The sequence below is a fragment of the Hyperolius riggenbachi genome, chromosome 12, assembly GCF_040937935.1.
Source record: "Hyperolius riggenbachi isolate aHypRig1 chromosome 12, aHypRig1.pri, whole genome shotgun sequence".
NCBI classification, from domain to species: Eukaryota; Metazoa; Chordata; class Amphibia; order Anura; family Hyperoliidae; genus Hyperolius; species Hyperolius riggenbachi.
Window position 1 is genome coordinate 227,959,995 of NC_090657.1, and position 7,066 is coordinate 227,967,060.

General features: G+C 48.1%; 1 pseudogene; it reads left to right on the forward strand.

Moving 5' to 3' along the window:
- Nucleotides 1-489: 489 nt before the first annotated feature.
- Nucleotides 490-647, forward strand: LOC137542649 (U2 spliceosomal RNA; annotated as a pseudogene).
- The last annotated feature ends 6,419 nt before the right edge of the window (nucleotides 648-7,066 follow it).

Consider the following 7,066-nt stretch of genomic DNA (forward strand, 5'->3'; position numbering starts at 1 on the left):
ATCCCTGTGTGAGGAAGCAGCACATTACATGTGCATACTTTTAAATGATCGGCCGATCTAGATCAAGTGTGTGTGCTTGGTGAATGACAGTTTGTGTGCATTAGGAGTACTCCTATGACCGTGAAGCCCGGGTCCTTGTTTTTAGGGGTTTGGGGAATTTTAGAGGGGTGATTGTCGTTTTTTCTACCAATAAAGTTTTTCTATGGGCATAACGTTTTTGGAGTGGCGGTTGTCTTTAATAGAATATATCTGATGAATTTTTCAACCTGCCTTCCCTCAGGCATGCCTGAGGTGAACTCAGCCCGCACATAGGGACCTGTTCATCGGTTCTAGTTCATTGATCCATTTATAAAATTCTACAATTTTTTTTTCTGAAATATTAAGACAGCAGGTGTCAGCCAGGCTGGCAGCAGGCCTACCTGCTATTCGTGGTGGTGGTGCCACCAATTCCACTGCAGAGTCACGCAGTGGAGGCTTGCTAACAATGGAATCGCTTCTCTGCCTTTTGGCTAACATCAAGTGTAGTATCTGTTTTTATCAGTTTTAGGGGAAGTAAGCTATGACACCACAGAGTGATGGGGGAAGGGTCGCCCCAGATCCTCTAGTAGAGATGCCTGCGCCGAAGGCAAAGGGTCAGGTTACCCTCCGGGGGAACAACGGAAAGGGCAAGCTTCGGTGGCTTTGGTACTTCCCTTTGGTACTTTTGAAAATTATTCCCCTCGAATAATTGTCATCATAGTGCAGAAAAGGATCAGCATCAATCTGTACTGCTCCTGCTCCCGTTACCGTCCTGGACCACACTGTCACCAACCACAACTGGGTGGATTTCTTCCTGCTCTCCCACCATGCCAGGCAAGGATGTGGCATTCCCACTCACTATATATGTGTAATGAACACTGCAAACCTCAGCCCTGACCATCTACAAAGGTTGACTTTGAAATTGTGCCACATGTACTGGAACTGGCCTGGGACCATCCGAGTGCCAGCAGCACCCTGCAAATATGCCCACAAGCTGGCTTTCCTGTCCGGGCAGTTCCTTCACCATGAGCCTTCCATTCAGCTGTATGATAAGCTCGTCTTTCTTTAAAGCGGAATATAACCCTGCATTCCAACTTTGCTCTAAAACATTATTTACAGCATTTTATATGCAACCAACATTTTTTTTTTACTAGACCAGCATTGGAAGGGTTACACACAGAGCTTTAAAGTTCCGTGGAGAGAACTGCTCCCCGCAGCCGAAGTTTAGATAGATACATTTAAATAAACAGAATGTAACAAGTGAGGAATGTTACACACTCTTTGGCTGTCCTCCAGCTCCTGCACAGTCAGAGAGAGTGAGTCACATTCCACACTTGTTACATTTTGTTTACTTAAATGTATCTATCTAAACTTCGGCTGCGGGTAGCAGTTCTCTCCACAGAACTTTAAAGCTCTGTGTGTAACCCTTCCAATGCTGGTCTAGTAAAAAAAAAAATGCTGGTTGCATAAAATATGCTGTAAATAATGTTTTTAGAGCAAAGTTAAAATGCAGGGTTATATTCCGCTTTAAGTGTTGGGAACAACCGGCATCACATAGCATAACATAGCCAGCTCCTCTTTCTCTCTGAGGTCACAAAAGGTCTCCCCCGAGCCCCTCAGTGACAGTGGGCTCTGTCTGTGGAGTATCACACAGACACAGAGCTACGCAATAGTGCAAACAACAAAGTGATAACAGAGGCCCTGGAGCTCCACCATACTAACTAGTATTGCGACCATGCAGCCACATGAGATTAGGCGGTAACAGGTCTGTAAGGCCCTTAGCTGTGCCAGTGCTGCATGCGCACTCAATCAGTTTGGGCGTTATTTATAAAAAAAAAGTTAAGTTTTTTTTAACCACTTAAGGACCATGGGCTTAACCCCCTGGCGGTAATCCCGACCTGATCACGGGCTCTGCTTTGTGTGCTGAGAACGGTAAGCTCGTGCTCAGGTCAGGCTGGCATAAAAAAATGCGTGTGCACACTTCCTGTGTCCCGCACGCGATCAGTGCTGCATAGCGGGACCAGGGCCGGGCCGAGGCATAGGCTGGAGAGGCTCCAGCCTCAGGGCGCAGTGTAAGAGGGGGCGCACAATTCATTCAGCTGTCATTCCTAATTGTGTTTGAAGCAGAAAGAAATAAGAAAAGGAGATACATGGTAGTGACTACAAGCCAGATAACTAGATATTAAGGTGTTGGGGAGGTTGTGGGCCCTGTGGCGCCTTTTAGTGTAATAGTAATCAGTGTGTGACGGCTGGGGTGGGGGGTGGAGGGGCGCATTTTGGTGTCTCAGCCTTGGGCGCTGGAGGACCTTGTCCCGGCTCTGAGCGGGACCCAGGCTTCTCTCCCCCGCATCCCTACCTCTTCCCAGGCCGACAGGATCCCCTCTGGCCCCGCTATTCTTCCGCGGACCCGGTGGCTAATCAGTGCGGCGGTGGCGGTACAGTGTGGCTGCGAAAGTTTGGGCAACCTTGTTAATCGTCATGATTTTCCTGTATAAATCGTTGGTTGTTACGATAAAAAATGTCAGTTAAATAGTTCATATAGGAGACACACACAGTGATATTTGAGAAGTGAAATTAAGTTTATTGGATTTACAGAAAGTGCGCAATAATGGTTTAAATAAAATTAGGCAGGTGCATAAATTTGGTCACTGTTGTCATTTTATTGATTCCAAAACCTTTAGAACTGATTATTGGAACTCAAATTGGCTTGGTAAGCTCAGTGACCCCTGGCCTACATACACAGGTAAATCCAATTATGAGAAGGAGTATTTAAGGGGGTATGTTGTAAGTTTCTCTCCTCTTTTAATTTTCTCTGAAGAGTAGCAACATGGGGGTCTCAAAACAACTCTCAAATTACCTAAAGACAAAAATTATTCACCATCACGGTTTAGGAGAAGGATACAGAAAGCTGTCTCAGAGATTTCAGCTGTCTGTTTTCACAGTTAGGAACATATTGAAAAAATGGAAGACCACATGCTAAGTGCAAGTTCAGACTCGAAGTGGCAGACCAATAGAGATGGCCCAAACAGTTAGACATCGAACTTATTCACGCGAACTTCGGTGGTTCGCGTTCGCGGTGAACCGTGAACTATATGCGAGTTCGACCCGCCCCCTATACTACATCATTAGGGTCAACTTTGACCCTATACATCACAGTCAGCAGACACAGGGTAGCCAATCAGGCTACACTCCCTCCTGGACCCCCCCCCCCCCCTTATAAAATGCAGGCAGCATCAGCCTTTTCACTCACTCTTGTGGCTGCAGTAATTAGAGAAGGGAGAGAACCTGGCTGCTGACATAGGGAAAGCTTAGTTAGGCTCTTGTGTTAGGCTTGTTGGGTTGCTCCTTCTTGCTGATACTTATTGCTAAAGCACTCCACATCCTCAACAGCTCTTTTGAGAACTAATGTTTTTTTTGTGTGTGTGTCCCACAGACACTTGTGTTGCATATACAGCCCTGTCAGTCAGTCGCAGCTGCTGGACCTTGGCCCCTTGGTAATTCCTACTGTGCCACTACCAGGCCCAGCACATTCAGTGACTACCTGTGTGTGTGACAGCTGCACATTTGTAATACCAATAACTGCATACCTACCTGCTCAGTGCACCTACCTACCTACGTGAGCGCACGCAGTTTTATTTACCACCAGTCGCTGCACCTTTTGACAGTACCTGTGTGTGTGACAGCTGCACATTTGTAATACCAATCACTGCATACCCACCTATTCAGTGCACCTACCTACTTACGTGAGCACACGCAGTTTTATATAAAACCAGTCCCTGCACCTGTTGATGGTACCTGTGTGTGTGTGAGAGCTGCACATATGCAATACCAATCACTGCATACCCACCTGTTCAGTGCACCTACCTACCTACGTGAGCGCACGCAGTTTTATATACCACCAGTCGCTGCACCTGTTGATGGTACCTGTGTGTGTGACAGCTACACATTTGTAATACCAATCACTGCATACCCACCTGTTCAGTGCACCTACCTACCTACGTAAGCGCATGCAGTTTTATATACCACCAGTCGCTGCACCTGTTGATGGTACCTGTGTGTGTGACAGCTGCACATTTGTAATACCAATCACTGCATACGCACCTGTTCAGTGCACCTACCTACCTACCTATGTGAGCGTACGCAGTTTTATATACCACCAGATGCTGCACCTGTTGACGGTACCTGTGTGTGTGACAGCTGCACATTTGTAATACCAATAACTGCATACCCACCTGTTCAGTGCGCCTAACTACCTACGTGAGCGCACGCAGTGTTATATACCACCAGTTATTGCACCTGTTGGCGGTACCTGTGTGTGTGACAGCTGCACATTTGTAATACCAATCACTGCATACCCACCTGTTCAGTGCACCTACCTACCTACGTGAGCGCACGCAGTGTTATACACCACCAGTCACTGCACCTGGTCACGGTACCTGTGTGTGTGACAGCTGCAAATTTGTAATACTAGTCATTGCATAATTGTTCACGGTACCTATGTGACTGCACGCTGTTTAATATACCAGTCCATAACTGTTAACTGCACCTGTGTGACAGTTGCATATTGTATTTAATACCAGTCACTGCATACCTTTCACTGCACCTGTGTGACTGCACATTGTATTAGTCAAGTCAGTGCATACCTTTCACTTCAAACCCCCCCCCCCCCCCCCCGATATGGACAAAACAGCAGGCAGAGCCAGAGGCAGACTCAGAAGCAGACTACCCGGCAGGTCTGTTCGAGGTTGTGCTGACGTGATTTCGTGCGGCCCTGGCCCAAAGTATAGTGCTCAGAAGAAGGCACGTCTCATCAACTCCCAAGATTGTCAGGATGTGGTTGACTATTTAACACAGAACACCTCATCTTCCGCAGCCACCAGTACTACTACTACAAGCACCACATCCGCTGGGAAGAGGAGTCAGATGATGAGGAAGGTGCTTTTTTTTTTTTTTTGAGGAGGAGGCAGAAGAACAACCGCAGCAGGTGTCGCAGGGGGCTTGTGCTGTTCAACTTTCCCGTGGTATTGTTCGTGGCTGGGGGGAGGAGGAGAACTTAGCTGACATCACTGAGGAAGAGCAAGAGGAGATGGATAGTACGTCTGCATCCAAATTTGTGCAGATGGCGTCTTTCATGCTGTCCAGCGTGTTGAGGGACCCCCGTATAAAAAACTCAAGGGGAATGAGCTGTACTGGTGATCACATTACTAGACCCTCGGTATAGGCACAAAGTGGCGGAAATGTTTCCAAATCACCAGAAGGCAGAAAGGATGCAGCACTTGCAGAACAAGCTGACAACTATGCTTTACAGTGTGTTTAAGGGTGATGTCACAGCACAACAGAATAAAGGTGCCACTGCCAGTAATCCTCCTCCTCCCATGTCCACGCAGGCAAGGACAGGACGCTCTAGCGATCTCATGGTGATGTCAGATATGCGGACATTCTTTAGTCCAACGTCTCTCCTTAGCCCTTCCGGATCCACCCTCCACCAACGCCTGGATCGGCAGGTAGCCGACTACCTGGCCTTAAGTGTGGATGTAGACACTGAGCAGCGATGAACCCCTGGACTACTGGGTGTGCAGACTTGACCTGTGGCCAGAGCTGTCACAATTTGCCATCCAACTTCTGTCTTGCCCTGCCTCAAGCGTCCTGTCAGAAAGGACCTTCAGCACAGTTGGAGGCATTGTCACTGAGAAGAGACGTCGCCTAGGTCAAAAAAAATGTTCAGTACCTCACCTTTATCAAAATGAATGAGGCATGGATCCTGGAGGGCTACTGCCCGCCTGAAGACTAAGTCAGTCCCCACACAGCATCTCTGCCTGCACGCCGTGTGACTGGCTGCCCCAAGACTAAGTCGGTCCCCACACAGCATCTCTGCCTGCATGCCGTGTAACTGCCTGCCCCAAGACTAAGTCGGTCCCCACACAGCATTTCAACCTGCAGGCCGCTTGACTGCCTTCTCCGCCACCACCAACAGGATCCAGGATTCCTGAATTTTTAAGGCTGCTGCTAGCAGCAGCCACTATAATAATTTTTCTGGTGCGTGTACATGTCTGCCTAATCTTTCTGGCTGCACTGTGGCTACAACAACAAAACAAAAGGCATGTACATGTGTCAATTCCACTTCGTGATCGTTACCTTGCCGCGGTGAAGGGGCTTGCATATCACAATGAAGCAATGACCAAAGATAATAAGGTTGTTGCTTCATTGTGGACAGACCAAATTCAATCAGCTAGACAGTCACTGTGCTGTCATTAAGCTACCTCAGCCCGGAGACCATATAGGCTTGAAAACCGCTATTGCCTGCACTCACGCCATGGTGCGCACCAGTCTAGCACGGCCGTCACTACACAAACAGCTGTTTGCGGAGCGTTACACAGCGAGTTCGGTCTGTCAGTGTATAGCATTACACTAATTACACTCCCTGATTGATGTATACACTTGCAAGATGTTTTAAAGCACTTTAGGCCTCCAATTTAGCATGCAATGTGATTTCTGCCCTTAAAACGCTGCTGTGCATCAAATCCAGATTTTTCCCCGGGACTTTTGGCGTGTATCCTACTCCGCCATGCAAAAACTCTGTTTTGACACAGTAGATCATCCCCTACTCCTCCAGTCCCTCCAGTCCTTGGGCATTCACGATCTCGCCCTGTCCTGGCTTTCATCCTACCTCTCCAACCGATCCTTCACGACCGCCTTCAATGAGTCCTCGTCCACCCCCAACCACCTCTCGGTGGGAGTCCCCCAAGGTTCGGTCCTTGGCCCCCTACTGTTCACCCTATACACATTCTCCATTGGCAAGGTTATCTCCTCCATGGGTTTTAACTATCATCTGTATGCAGATGACACCCAGATCTACCTCCACACCCCTGACATATCCACCACTACCATGGACAAGGTCTCCTCCTGCCTATCAGCCATCTCCTCCTGGATGTCCGCTAGGTTCCTGAAACTAAATCTAGACAAAACGGAATTTATGATCTTCCCACCCTGGCCATCCACGAACCTCCCAGATGTGCATGTCACTGTTAACTACACTACCATTCGCCCT